At 37.0% G+C, this 14,298-nt stretch overlaps 1 protein-coding gene across 5 annotated transcripts in view; it reads left to right on the forward strand.

The window, feature by feature from the left end:
- The window catches only part of Apc (APC regulator of WNT signaling pathway), a 96,314-nt gene that overhangs the window by 8,764 nt on the left and 73,252 nt on the right, over positions 1-14,298 (forward strand). The window contains exon 1 of one of the 5 annotated variants that reach the window (XM_042692161.1): positions 13,809-13,952. The exons of the other annotated variants lie outside the window; for them this stretch is intronic. The gene's annotated coding sequence lies outside the window, so the exon portion shown is untranslated. Of the gene's footprint in view, positions 1-13,808; positions 13,953-14,298 lie in introns of those variants that run through there. 5 annotated transcript variants of the gene reach the window in all.

Below are 14,298 nucleotides of genomic sequence, written 5' to 3' on the forward strand. Positions count from 1 at the left end.
ATGCAAATTCAGTACAGACATAATTTTTTCATATATTTTTGATCCATGGGAGCAGAATCCATGAATACAGAAAGCTAGCTGTATCTTTTTTTTCCCCTTCAGTAATCATTGCATGTAATGTTCTGTATTTTTTTCATCAGGGCATGTCTCTTAATCTAGGGAAGAGTATTTTGAGATATTTTATTTTGATTTCATTTCCCCTTGTAAGGATTTCATTTCCCCTTGTAATTCTCCCAACTTTTACTTTATAGATATTAGAGACATTGCTTGTAGTTGCACAGAATTACATAATACTTGAATCTTGTCAGTGACTTAATGTCATTATTCTTTCTAATTCTGGTAATACCTTTTGCACTAGAGTCTAGTTTAACTAGGATTAGTGTAACTCAAGCATGGTATGTATTTTTTTGTGTATGTATATATTTTTCTATTCTTGTACCTCTCCAATCCTTCTTTATTCTGATGTTTTAGATAGGTCTCTTCCATGATATAGTTGAGTTTAAATTTCACATATTGTGTACTATATATTTGCATTGTCTGTTAGTTTTTCCATCTTTTTAGCATTTAGATTAATGGGCTATTTCATCAATCAGATTTTTGTCCTCATTTAGACGCTGTGGCCTTTTTTATCTTCATATAAAGTCTAACGTTAATTGGTAGCTTTATCCTTTCCCAGATGGTGCATCTAGTTCTGTTTACTCTGGCTTTATATCGTGCATTTTTATTACTCTCCTCCCTTATTGTCATTACTCTTTTAGACTGTCAATATTTTAGTAAACTGACAGAAGACAGTATAACAACTATTTACATAACATTGACCTATGAGGTATGATATTATTAAGAATTATAAGTAATGTAGAGGTGATTTGATTTGTTTAGATGTGTTTGTGTGTGTGTTACATGCCAATTTTTCTTGTCTCTTTGTATTCTTAATCTTAGCCCAAAACCTAACATTGTTTTCATTATAGTCTTCACCCGTAATGGTGGTGGGACTCTTAAATAGTCTTTCAGTGCAGGAAACAAATATTGTAAATACTTGCTTTTCAAAATTCACAGAAGTTGTTTCCTGACTTACAGTGGATTTGAACTGGTTATTAATTTCTCATTTGTTGTCAGTTTTTTGGTTCTTTCAAGATTATTTTATTATTTTACCTAGACTTTTAAATTATCATCAGAAAGATAGTTGATTATAATCACCTTACTTGCTGTTTTTACAAGTAGAAGTCCAAAAATTTCCTTTGATTGTTCAAGGAAGACTAACATATCTGCATTAATTTTTCCTTTGTAGTAGTGTTTCTTTTATGGCATAAATTATTTACCTGGGAGGTTAAGCAATTAAGTTATGTTGTTTTAAAATACTTTAACATGTATTATTTACCAAATGAGGTCCTATTATTTTCAAAGCCCCAAGGAAGGAGGCAGAGAACATATTAATTGGAGAAGTTAAAAATATTTATGATGTAGCGAAGATGGAGGCCCAGCTCAATAGAGCACCTGCAGGCATTGTCTTTCATGTAAGCAAGCTTTTTTGTAGTTGAACTCAGGGCCTTGCACTTAACTAGGCAGGCTCTTTGCTACTTAAGCTCACTCTCAGTCCTCTTTGCTTTAGTTATTTTCTAATAGGGTCTTGTGTTTATCCCCAGGCAGTCCTGAACTGCACTCTTCCTACTTAGAAAAAGCTGGATCTTTTTGTAAGGCCCTGCTTTTTATTGGTTGAGATGGAGATCTCCTATTACAGATGAGCACTGCACTTGGCACTGAGCTGAGAAAGAACATACATGTTTTTGTTGGAAATCTGATTTTATTTTCATTAATTAATGTTAGGACTCTGTGCTATGTAGGTTACAGGGTTTTTTTTTTTAACATTTCAGGGACAAAATATAATTTTTCAATCTTACATGTATATTAAATGTTCTACTAATAATTTGTTTTCTGAATTAAGTCTTTTGGTGGTCAAACATACAGATAAAAATTCTAGGCAAACTAAGCTATGATTGCCTTTACATTAATACACATTATCCTGTGTTTGGGCAGTGGTGTTGGTAAAAGTATAAAAAGTACAAAAAGGGGGCTGGGAAGGTGGCTCAGTGGTAGAGCGCTTGCCTTGCATGCCAGAGGCCCTGGGTTCGATTCCTTAGCACCACATAAGCAAAAAGAAAAAAGCTGGAAGTGGCGCTGTGGCTCAAGTGGTAGAGCGCTAACCTTGAGCTGAAGAGCACAGGGACAGCATCCAAGCCCAAAGTTCAAGACCCATGACCGACAAAAAAAAAAAAGAATGGAGGAAAGTGCTGAGGGAATAGAGGGTACATAACTGAATTAACCTGTCAGAAGAGCTTAGGAGGGGGCTAGGAAGTAGCTCAGTGGTAGATTCAGTCCCTGGCACTGGAGAAAAAAAATCTTGAATGTTTAAGGAAGTAGTAGAAATGGCTTATGTAGTTTAAGAAGCCAGCCTGGGGCTGGGAAAGTGGCTCAGTGGTAGAGTGCTTGCCTTACATGCATGAGGCCCTTAGCACTACATAGCAGAAAAAGCCAGAAGTGGCACTGTGGCTCAAGTGGTAGAGCACTGTCCTTGAGCTGAAGAGCTGAGGGATAGCACCCAAGCCCAGAGTTCAGGCCCATGACTGACAAAAAAAAAAGCCAGCCTGGGCAGACAAATTGAAGAAATTCTCATCTCCAGTTTAATAGCAAAAAGCCAGAAATGGAGATGTGGCTCAATTGGTAGACCACTAACCTTGTATAGAAAAACAAGAGTGCAAGACATTGAGTTCAAGTCCCAGTACTGGCATGGCTTTTTTTAAAGTGGTAACTGGAATCAAGGAACACATATATTCCTTCTCTTATACACTTTCAAACATTATTCTAGTCTCCTTGACTAAAGTACATGTATGCAAGAGAAAGTCTCCTCTTGAGGCAGTGTTATCAGATTTCAAATAAGATAAATAGATATATTCATTGAATATATGAAGTTATAAGGATGTTAGTTGGATTAACAGTACAGTAATACTAAAGTATGCTGTTTTATGAGTTACATAAATTTCTATACTATCTTATTAAATACTAAATTAGCACCATGTACTTAGTAGCATTAAGCACTGTATCAAACCTGTTGTGAAATTCAGGTTTTCTTCTGGGAAAGAACAAAACATGGAGTGGAAGAGGAGGAATTGAATATTTGAACATCTGATATGGGTGGGCTGGGAATGTGGCTTAGTGGTAGAGTGCTTGCCTAGCATGCATGAAGCCCTGGGTTCCATTCCTCAGTACCACATAAACAGAAAAGGCGGGAAGTGGTGCTGTGGTTCAAGTGGTAGAGTGCTAGCCTTGAGCAAAAGAAGTTCAGGGACAGTGCCCAGGCCCTGAGTTCAAACCCCAGGTTTGGCAAAAGAAACACACACACACACACACACACACACACACACACAATTATGTTGATTGTAATGATTCTCTTCATTTAATTCATATGTAGGATTAACTGCTATGTTTAAGATAGAGTAGCACTATTTCCAGAAAAAAGAATGCATTGATCTTTGGGTTTGGTTTGTGATGTTGGGAGCATTTTCTCTCCTTGTTTCCCTAGAATCAGAATGGGGAACCTTTCTGTTCCCCATCCCCATATAAGACCTGAGAAATCATTTGATACATGACAGGACAGGCACATATGCCTCTCATTCCTATCTGTGGGCCATCTACCTGTACTGATAATTTTTTATGGCCTGCAAATGATGTTACAAATATTTAAATAGCTCTTGGCAGAGAAAAGGTCTCCTACCCCTGATAGAGTAAACATTTCTCTTCTTCTTTTAAAGTGGAATTTTTCTACTATTTTTTTTTTGGTCAGTCATGGGGCTTGAACTCTGGGCCTGGAGTGTCCCTAAGCACTCTACCACTTGAGCCATAGTGCCACTTCCGGTTTTCTGAGTGGTTTATTGAAGATGAGTCTCATGGACTTTTCTGCCCCTGCTGGCTTTGAACCATGATCCTCAGATCTCAGCCTCCGGAGTAGCTAGGATTACAGGTGTGAGCCAGCAGCGCCCAGCAGGATTTCTCTATTTCTAAGCTATAGAAAAGGCTCTGATTTTGTAGGGGTAAAGGACTTAGTGATCTGAAATAAGAATAGAATTAAATGAAAAAGTGCTGGCTGGGCTTGGTAACTCAGTCTTGTTATCTTACCTACTTAGGAGACAGAAATCAGTATGATCACAGTTCAAGGCCAGCCTGGGCAAAAAAGTTAGTGAGACCTCTTGCAGCTCAACAAATATACAAAGCATTGTGATACGTGCCTATAATCCCAGTCATATGGGGGAAGCATAAGCAGGATTAGAGTCAAAGGCCAGCCCTGTGAAAAAATATGCCAAAAAAAGCCAAGTGTCTGGTTTTAAATTTTTTAGTATTATAAAGTAGTTTTACAAAGAGGTTTTTTTTTTTATTATTTTAAGGTGTATTCTCCTGCTCACCAAATACTTAATTTCTACTAGGTACTTGAAACAGTGCTGGTAGTTTACAAAAATGAAAGAAGAATTGCTTGTTCAGGAGCTCACAATCTAATGAAGAAAAATAGACATAGTTGAGTTAGTATTTGATTTGTATTCCATTGAAGCATTGAGGGAGAAGCTTCATAGTATTTGAATTTCTATGGATCAGACAGAAGACTGGATGGAATACTGTTGATAATATTAAGATGACATTATAGGAGTCTTGATCTCAAGTAGGTTAGTGAGAAAGACAAATATGTAATCTCAAGTGTATGAAAAATGAAGTAGCTGGTAGGGTGGAGGTGTGGCTCAGGAAGGACCAAATCATAAAGAACCTTGCTTATGCTAAGAACTGGATTTTTACATTTTAGGGTTTTTTCCAGTAGCTTATAATTATGGATTTTCTTTTCATTTACTAAGTAATAGTATAAGACTTATTTCATAACTTACTTATTTCATAGCTCTGTGTTGTTGTTAATGGAAAAATAGCATCATCCAGGCAACGAAGAATTTTTAAATTTTTTTTATTGTGAAAATACTGTACAGAAGGGTTACAATCACATGAACAAGGTAATGAGTACATTTCTTAGTAAGCATTGTTGCCTCCTCCTTCTTTGTTTTTCCCCTAGCATCCCTTCCATCTCCACAATCCATCCCTCGCCTAAATTGCAAAGTTCGTTTTCGACATAGCGTCTCCCACATCTCAACAACAAAGATTTAAACAGTAAAAAATTCTCAATTCTACTTCTCAATGGAAACCAAGGTTCCTGAGTATTTTGAAAAGTATTTACACATCATTGTTCTTAATACCAGCATAGTATTAGAAAGGAAAAAAGAAAACTGTTTCAAAATGAGCAAGAAAATACTAGCTTCCAGGCCAATAAGATTTTATATAGATTGTTTTTACAAAATAGTTATCAAGTCTAACCAAGTTGTCATCACCAAATATGAGCTTGTCCTGCCTGTCCCTCCCTTCCTCCCTTTCTCTATCTCTTTCATTTATTATTATTCTAAAGTGGTTGTAAAAAAGGGGGGGGCGTGTCTGGGAATGTGGCTTAGTGCTAGAGTGCTTGTCTGACATGCATGAAGCCTGGGTTCAATTCCTCAGCACCACATAAAAAGAAAAGGCCGGAAGTGGTGCTATGGCTCAAGTGGTAGAGCACTACCCTTGAGCTGAAGAGCTGAGGGATAATGCCCAGGCCCAGAGTTAAAGCCCCACAACTAGGAAAAAAAAAGAAGTTTGTTTCCTTTGTATATGAGTATAATGCATCTTGATCAGTGTCACCCCTTCCATAAGTCTCCCCCCATCTACCCATTTTCTTTAAAAAAAATTGTTTCCTATTATAAGATATAGCAAAACAACCCTTTTTCTGTGAAATCTAAGTATTTATTAGCAAACCTAGTTTTAATTAACGACCATCAGATTGAGAAAAGGTCTTTTATCATGTTTTATGAAGTATAAAACTTTCAAGATCAGGGTGCTTCTTGATAGAATCAATTGAGAAATGTATTTAAATATGAAATGACATTTTAATAAAGTTTTTTTTTCTTCTATAAGAGCAGTGTGATAGCAGGTATTGATGGCTCATGCCTATAATCCTAGCTACTCAGGAGGCTGAGATCTATGGATTCCACTTCAAAGCCAGATAAAGCAGAAAAGTCCTTGAGACTCTTACCTCCAGTTAACCAGTCAGAAGACCAGACTTAAGGCAAATAGTAGAGCAGAGCAGAAAAAGCCTCGTGAGAGCTCAAAGTCCGCAGTTTAAGTCCGAGTACCAGCACACACAAAAAAGCTAGGAGATACAGATAATTCTACCCTGTCTTGGAGTACTGGGTTGGGATGTAACAGTGGTAAAGCTTAGTAGTCAAAAGATGTTGGGTTTAGTAACAAAAGAATTCAATCATCATCATCTATACTGTGAAAAAGTCAATACATTTATTAGATTGTCTTGATTTTTCTTTCTTTCTCTTCTCTCTCAATGTAATTTTAAATATTCAATATTGAATTATTGCTTAGGTTGCTTTGCCTCCTAGTCCCTAAGGTAGTCCATGTGACCCAGAGGTTTCTTATTTAATGGACAAAATTCCTTAATAGGAAATTTGAATTATTTAGTCTATAATAACAAACATCTTCAGATATCCAGACATAAAATAAATTTATATTCTGTGGTTGGCCTTAGATGTTTAAAATCCAGCATAAAGCCAAAGGAAGAGAAGAGACTCAAAAGGAAGAAAATGGGTTAGTATCAGGTAATAACATCTGCAGTTGGTCTCTAAGGTATTAAAGAATTTGTTTTTCTTTCTAGGTAAGAATTGGGAATATTAGTATGAAAATAAACATTTTTTGACTAAAGTTTTGATAAACATTGTTAGGTACTATATTCTTTTATGTAGACCAAATTTTGGGTTTACATATCAATTAAAATTGGTTCTTCTTTATCATTTCTGCTATATTCCAAGAGCTAATTCATTTGTTATCAACTGATATCTGATATAATGTAGGTATTTTATGATATTTTAAACATTAGAGTAATAACAATTTCAGTCATCTATTCCCAGAGGAAAGATTTTGTTTTTTTTTTATGGTTGTTGTTTTTTGTTTGTTTGTTTGGTCTATCATGAGGCTTGAACTCGGGCCTGGACTATGAGCTCTTTTGCTCAAAGCTAGGACTCTACTACTTTAGCCACAGTGCCACTTCCAGTTTTCTGGTGGTTAATTGGGGATAAAAGTCTCACAAACTTTCCTGTGGGGGCTGGCTTTAAACCACAGCCCTCAGATCTCAGCCTCCAGAGTAACTAGAATTGTAAGTGTGAATACTAGTACCTGGCTTGGAAAGATTTTCATTTTTGGAATAAAATACAGGCAAACATAAAATCTTGCTTTAAGTTTTTAATTTATAAAGTTAATCAGAATTTTTCTGCTTGAGAAGTGATACTTTAAAATATTATACTTCCTAAAACTGGAGTTTTACCAGTTTAAGGCATGTTAGCTTATAGGAGGAAGTGGTGCTGTGGCTCAAAGAGAGAGAGTGCTAGCCTTGAGCCTAAAAAAAAGCTCGGGGACAGCACTCAGGCCCTGAATTCAAGCCCCATAACTAGAAAAAAAAAAAAAGAATTTAAGGGGGAAAAATGGGTTTTCTTGGATATATACAAAATTTGAATATTTTATTAATTGGGTTTGCATTAATAACAAGAGTAATGAATAACTTGTTGACTTTTCCCAAATAATACTAAGTCAAATAAAAATTGTAGAGTATATATTCTCTGTTCATTTTTCTAGCTCTCTCTCTTGCTCTTCTTTTCTAGCTCTCTGCTCTCTCTGTTCAATTCTAGCTCTCTGCTCTCTCTGTTCTGTTCTAGCTCTTTCTCTGTTCTTTTCTGCTCTCTCTCTCCCCTTTCTTGCTCTTCTTTTCTAGCTCTCTCTGCTCTCTCTCTGCTCTAGCTCTTTCCTCTCTCTTTCCCAGCCACGTGGAGTGCCAACCTTGCCTGGTCCCAGCAGGTCTACTGAATAAACCTACCCCTTACCTGAAAAAAAAAAAAAATTGTAGAGTATATATTTCGGTGTTCGTTTGATTACAGGAGAAGCACATTTTTCAATTGAAAATATTTTGGCCCCTTATGTTTAGCTATAAATTGGTAATGACAAGAATACAATTCTGCTCGTTCTGATTATTGTTCCTCTTTCCTAAGAACTAGATACTGGTCCTGTGAATTTTTTCAGGTCTTGCTCTCATCATATATTCTTATTTGAAATACTTACATTTTTTTCTTCGCATAGAGTGGAGTTTAAATTTCTTAATCTAGCAGACAAAATTGAAATCTCTACTTAAGAAATTCCTGAACATCCTACAAGTCACTGTTTTCTCTCTGAACTCTTTTCTTGATTACCTAACTAAAAATGATCTACTTGTTTCTTTAACAGTACATTGCCTTGTATTAAAACTTTTGTTGTGTTAATTGCTTACTAATTTACAAAGTGATACTGTACTTATCACTATATCATCTATATTCATACACTGAACAAAATGTACCAATTATAGTCTTACGTTCAAGAGAAACAGCAATGCAGGAGAATCTAAATTTTGGTCTTCGTGGAATTTATTTTCTTGTTTGGGAAACAGTGATGAGGGAGAAAGACTATATAGATGCATAGAAATTTTTTAGATTCAAGATTATAAAACATAATAACATGATAGAAACTTTGCAACTTAAAACTTCAATCTTTATAAGATGATAATAGAGGGTCTCTTTGGAGATGTGCTATCTATGCCATGTCCTGAAGGATATGAAGTAGTAGTCATAGGAAGATTTGGAAGTAGGTTTTGCAGTTGAAGGATAAGGATAAGGCAGGAAAGAGAGGCAGAAATCAGAAGAGTAAACAGTAGAAGCAAGCCCTTGTCCTTTGTTTATATATATATGCCCTTGCCCTCCAATAACTGACTGGCTTGATCCAGGGGTTATGTGAGACATAAATGTTACTCTCTCTGCTCAAAAAATATTGTAACTTTGTGTCCATCTTAAAGGTATTTAAGTTTTGGGGGGAAAAAGACTTATGAGATGAGTTGTGGGAATTTTATGAATTTTGGAAAAAACTAAAATTGTTGTAATTGCATACAAGGTAAGATATTTGGTTATCTCTGCATGGTCTTATCGGTGGAAATGAATTGTTTAAAAACAAAATCAAGGAGGGGTAACAGTGCTTGATAGGGAATGTACTCCTTACCTTACTCATGTAACTGTAATTCCTCTGAACAGTATCTTTACAATAAAAAATACATATTAATTAAAAAAAACAAAAAGTGGGAGAGAGCAAAGAAAGGGGTGACATTGTCCAAAAAGAAATGTACGCATAGCCGGGCGCCGATGGCTCACGCCTGTAATCCTAGCTACTCAGGAGGCTGAGATCTGAGGATCATGGTTCAAAGCCAGCCGGGCAGGAAAGTCCGTGAGACTCTTAACTCCAATAAACCACTAGAAAACCAGAAGTGACGCTGTGGCTCAAGTAGTAGAACGCTCTCCTTGAGCTGAAGAGCACAGGGACAGCACCCAAGCCCAGAGTTCAAACCCGACGACCGACCAAAAAAAATGTACACATTACCTGACTTAAGTAACTCTAACCCTTCTGTACATCACCTTTATAATAACAATAAAAAATAATAAAATTAAAAGTTAAAAAAATTGAGATTAGATGTGGCTGAATGGTAGAGCTCAAAAAGTTTTAATAAAATAATCACTTTTAGCCGGGCGCTGGTGGCTCACGCCTGTAATCCTGGCTACTCAGGAGGCTGAGATCTGAGGATCACGGTTCAAAGCCAGCCCGGGCAGGAGAGACCGCGAGACTCCTATCTCCAATAAACCACCAGAAAACCGGAAGTGGCGCTGTAGCTCAAGTGGTAGAGCGCTCGCCTTGAGCTGAAGAGTTGAGGGACAACGCCCAGGCCCAGAGTTCAAGACCCACGACTGACAAAAAAAAAAAATCACTTTTATTTATTATCACATGAATTATGTAAATTTTGTCATATAATTACAACATTTTAATCATCTTGTAAGTGTATACTAAAGTACATTAACCAACCTCTTGTTAATAATTAGGAAATTCAAATATTTCAATATGTAAGTAATGTTGAATATCTTTGGGTTATAAGTTTTAGTGCATGTATCTAATTATACATAGGCTGATTTCTTGTAACTGGTCTTGCTTAATATAAGCATTTAAAAATCTCTGAAAGACAGATGACGCTTAATTTCATATATATTCAAAATTATTTTAAAATATATTTAAAAATAAAAATAGTACTCTTATTTTTATTTCTTTGGTTTCTTAATGCAATAAAACATTTTTCTGTGTTTGTGTATGTGGTGGTACTGTGAACTGAAATCAGGGCCTTGCACTTGCTAGGTAGGCACACTACCACTTGAGCCATACCACTGGTCCTTTTGCATTGGTTATTTTCAAGACAACATCTTACATTTTGGCTTGGGCTGGCCTGACTGTAATCCTCCTACTTATTTATGCTTCTCCCTTGTTACTGAGGATAACAGGCATGCACTACTGCAACCAGCCATTTGTTGAGATGAAGTCTCTTGAACTTTTCAGCCTCAGCTGGCTTCAAACTACAATCCACCAGTCTCCACCCCCTGAGTCAACTATTTATTCTCATGTTAATTGCCCATATTTTCACAAGATGCCTAGAAAGCTTTTTGAAAGGAGAAAGTAACATTTTTAAGGTTTTTAAAAAAATTTCCCTCTCTTGTAAGCAAGGCTGTGTAACAATTTAAATTGAAAGTATTTCAGAATGGTTTCCTTACTGTAGTGCAGTGGGGGACTTTGAAAGCACAATCCAGAGCAGTGCTTGGTACTTTCACCCTGGTACATATCAGTGATTGAGCCTTAAACTCAGTGATCTCGACTTAATTGTGTTTTGAAATCTACTCAAGCTACTAAAAGGATTCTACAGTACAGGCTCATAAACTTAGTTCCATAGCTATCACAACTTTTTTTTTTCACCTGCAAGGGCCAGGGTTTTATACTAAAATACTGTTTTAGAATTTAGCATTTAGTTAGCAGTTTATTCTATAAATGTGTCTTCATTAGATATACTTGTTAGATGAATTTTAAATTATTTCTTAAACCAATACCACCATTTTTTTTCTCCCTCGGTCGTGGGGTCTGAACTTGGCCTGGGCACTGTCCCTCAGCACTTCAGCTCAAGGCTAGCGTTCTACTACTTGAGCCACAGCGCCACTTCCAGTTTTTTCTGCTTATGTAGTGCTAAGGAATCGAACCCAGGGCCTCATGCATGCAAGGCACACACTCCACCACTGAGCCACCTTCCCAGCCCAATACCACCATTTTTACTTTTCTCATTTGAATCTAATTTCTAAATTACATATAGTAAAAACTTAAAGTCTGCTTGAAAACTTTTACTAAATAGCTTGAATTATATTAATTCATAACATCCCCTAAGTCAAGAGTAATAAGACAATTTTTCCTAAGAATATTAAGAAGTTATTTTGGGTAACTTATTCTTTATTTTGAATAATACTTTCTCATAAGTAGGCTTTATGAGAAATCCTGGGTTAATCATAAATGATGACTATATAAAAAATCCTGTACACTGAATCATGCACTGTGAGTAACAGGATCTTGAAAGCCTTTTGTAAAACTAAATCATTTTCATAAGAGTTATTTCAAATGGAGTAAAATTTATTCATGTTTGTTCTTTTCAGATATGAAAGAAAGACTGACACTGTGGCTATAATTCTGTAATTATAGTTACTTGGGAGGCTGAAGCAGAGGATTGCAGTTTGAGACCAGCCCAGGCAAAAAATTCAAGACTCTATCTCAGCCAATAGCTAGCACAAGTGGTAGGCACCTGATAAGATTGGAAAGATTGTGGTTCCAGGCAAATAGGTTTGTGAGACTCTTATCTCAGTGAAAGAAGTTGGGTGTGTTTTTGCACACCTGTCATCCAAGCTGTGACAGGAAATGTAAAATAGAATTATTATATAGATGTGAACCTGGGCAAAAAGTGTGAGCCTATCTTAGAATGACCAGTGTAATCCTAGATACTCAGAAGGCTGAGATCTGGGGATCTCAGTTTGAACCCAGGTGGGTAGGAAGTCTCTGAGACTATTATTTTCAATTAAGCGCTCAAAAAGACAGTAGAGCTATGGCTCAAGTGGTAGTGTGTTAGCTTTGAGCACAAAATCTCAGGGACAGGGAGCAGGCCCTAAATTCAGGTCCTGGCACTGGAACAACAACAAAAAACAGGACTGGAGGCATAGGTTAGTAGTAGAACACATACCTAGTAAGCTCAAGGCTCTTCAGTTCAAACCCCAGACCTACTCTCTTCCCACAAAAAAATGAAAGGAATTTTTTTCTGAATATAACTTTAAGCACTTAATATATAAGCCTAATTAATTATAGTGATATGTCTAATTAATTATAGTAATTTGTAATAACTGGGAATCATAAATTTGTTCATTTGGCAGAAACATAGGGAGGATATATGTGTTTGTATATGATAAAGAAGAAAAAATCCAGAGTACAAAGAAAACAGGTAACACTTCATAATCATACCTTCCAAAAGAGAACTTCTGAATTATTTTGATGTGTCTTTTATTTTTCATATACCTATTTTTTTGTTTGATGACAAAGTCTGGCTCAAGCCCTTCTAGAACTGGTCAAGCTAACCTTGAACTCATGATCTTCCTGTCTCAGCCTCCCAAATTCTGGGTTTACAGGTATTACCACAATGCCTGGCTTTATATATACATACATATAGATATGTGCATGTTTATATATAATATTGAATAAAATTGAACTGCCTCTAACATACTATTAAGTATGATTAAGTAGATTACTTCTTGTCATACTATTGGTTTGAAAAATATCAGCTTTTAGTAAGTATACTTCATTTTAAATGCTGGTTTAGTATTCTTTCAGATTATAAATAATAGAAATCTGCCCATTCCCATGTTAAACAATTAAAATCAAATTTTATATTCTTGGAAGTTTAGATATTGTCCTAATTCATAAAATTAGTCATTTAAACATGTTGTGATTAGATGTAAATGAAATGTAGAATTTGCATTTAAATAGTACATTTAATGGAACAGTAAAACCTGTTGAAATTTTTTTAAGAAGGTAGGGTGGATGCAGAAGGAGATGGAGCAGATAAACTTGGTCAGGATACATTATATATGTGGAAAGGTCACAAGGAAACTTCTTAAGCAACTAATGTATGCTAATAAACTAAGCCCCAAATTTATGTATTGACCTGCTCTAAGTATTGTCCTATTTATATTAACTCCTTTATTTTGTACTTCTATTTTCATTTTATAAAGGACTGCATTGAAGCATGGTGAGGTTAAGTGTCTAAAGTTAAGCAGCTGGAGTGGCAAGAGCAGAAGATTTAGCCTAGGCTAGCACTCCAAGGTTCTGGTCTTGTTCACTGTGCTGTGCTATCATAGTCTTTTAGATTCAAATGTAATTTGAGTGGATACACTTACTAGAATTGTGGTTTACTTTGCCACAAACATGTAAATCACATCTGGATGAGATTGAATGTATTGTTGTCCTGCTCACCTCCAGCATCCCATGCTAATTGTCCTGTGGACTTCACTCACCTCATTCTATTATGCATTATCCGATTCCTTGGCTTGCCCTGGGTGGGCGAGGCTGGGTACCTGGCGAGGTCCCAGGCTGGCTGTGGGATATGCAGGTCTCTTGTGTCCTGCTGTGGAGTGTGTATGTGTGGGAGGTGGGGTTGGGGTAGGGGAGATTCGGGGTCGGGAAGCCGAGCGTGAAGCAGCTGTGTAATCCACTGGATGCAGACCAAGGCGCTCCCCATTCCGGTAGCCAGCCCACGGATTGGCTAGACGTGGGCACACGTGACCGACATGTGGTTGTATTGGCGCAGCCCGCTGGGGTGTCACTGGAGACGGAATGGAGGTGCTGCGGGGCTCGGAAATGGGGTAGGTGCTGGAGCAGTGATGGCCAGGCTTGCTTCTAGAGGAGGGAGGAGGCAATTTTCCATGGACTGTCTTAAACTGGTAGCCTTTCCCTGGCACGGGGGTCCGCTGCCATTTGCCAAGCCAAAGAGGCAGGGGCGTAGTCCCTCTCCTTTCCCCCACCCCCACTGCAGCACGGGAGATAGATTTCCCGTGCTTGGGATCCAGGGTTTTTGACAGAAGAGGAAGAGGGGGGGAGGGGCAGAAGTGTTACTGGGAGGCCGTTGAGAAAGCTGGTTTTAAAGCTAGCAGGGGTTTTGTTTTTATAATGCCTGTTGACAGTGAAATAGAATAACAGTATCTAAGGAAA

Source organism: Dipodomys spectabilis, unplaced genomic scaffold, assembly GCF_019054845.1.
Source record: "Dipodomys spectabilis isolate Male_0828 unplaced genomic scaffold, ASM1905484v1 ptg000147l, whole genome shotgun sequence".
NCBI classification, from domain to species: Eukaryota; Metazoa; Chordata; class Mammalia; order Rodentia; family Heteromyidae; genus Dipodomys; species Dipodomys spectabilis.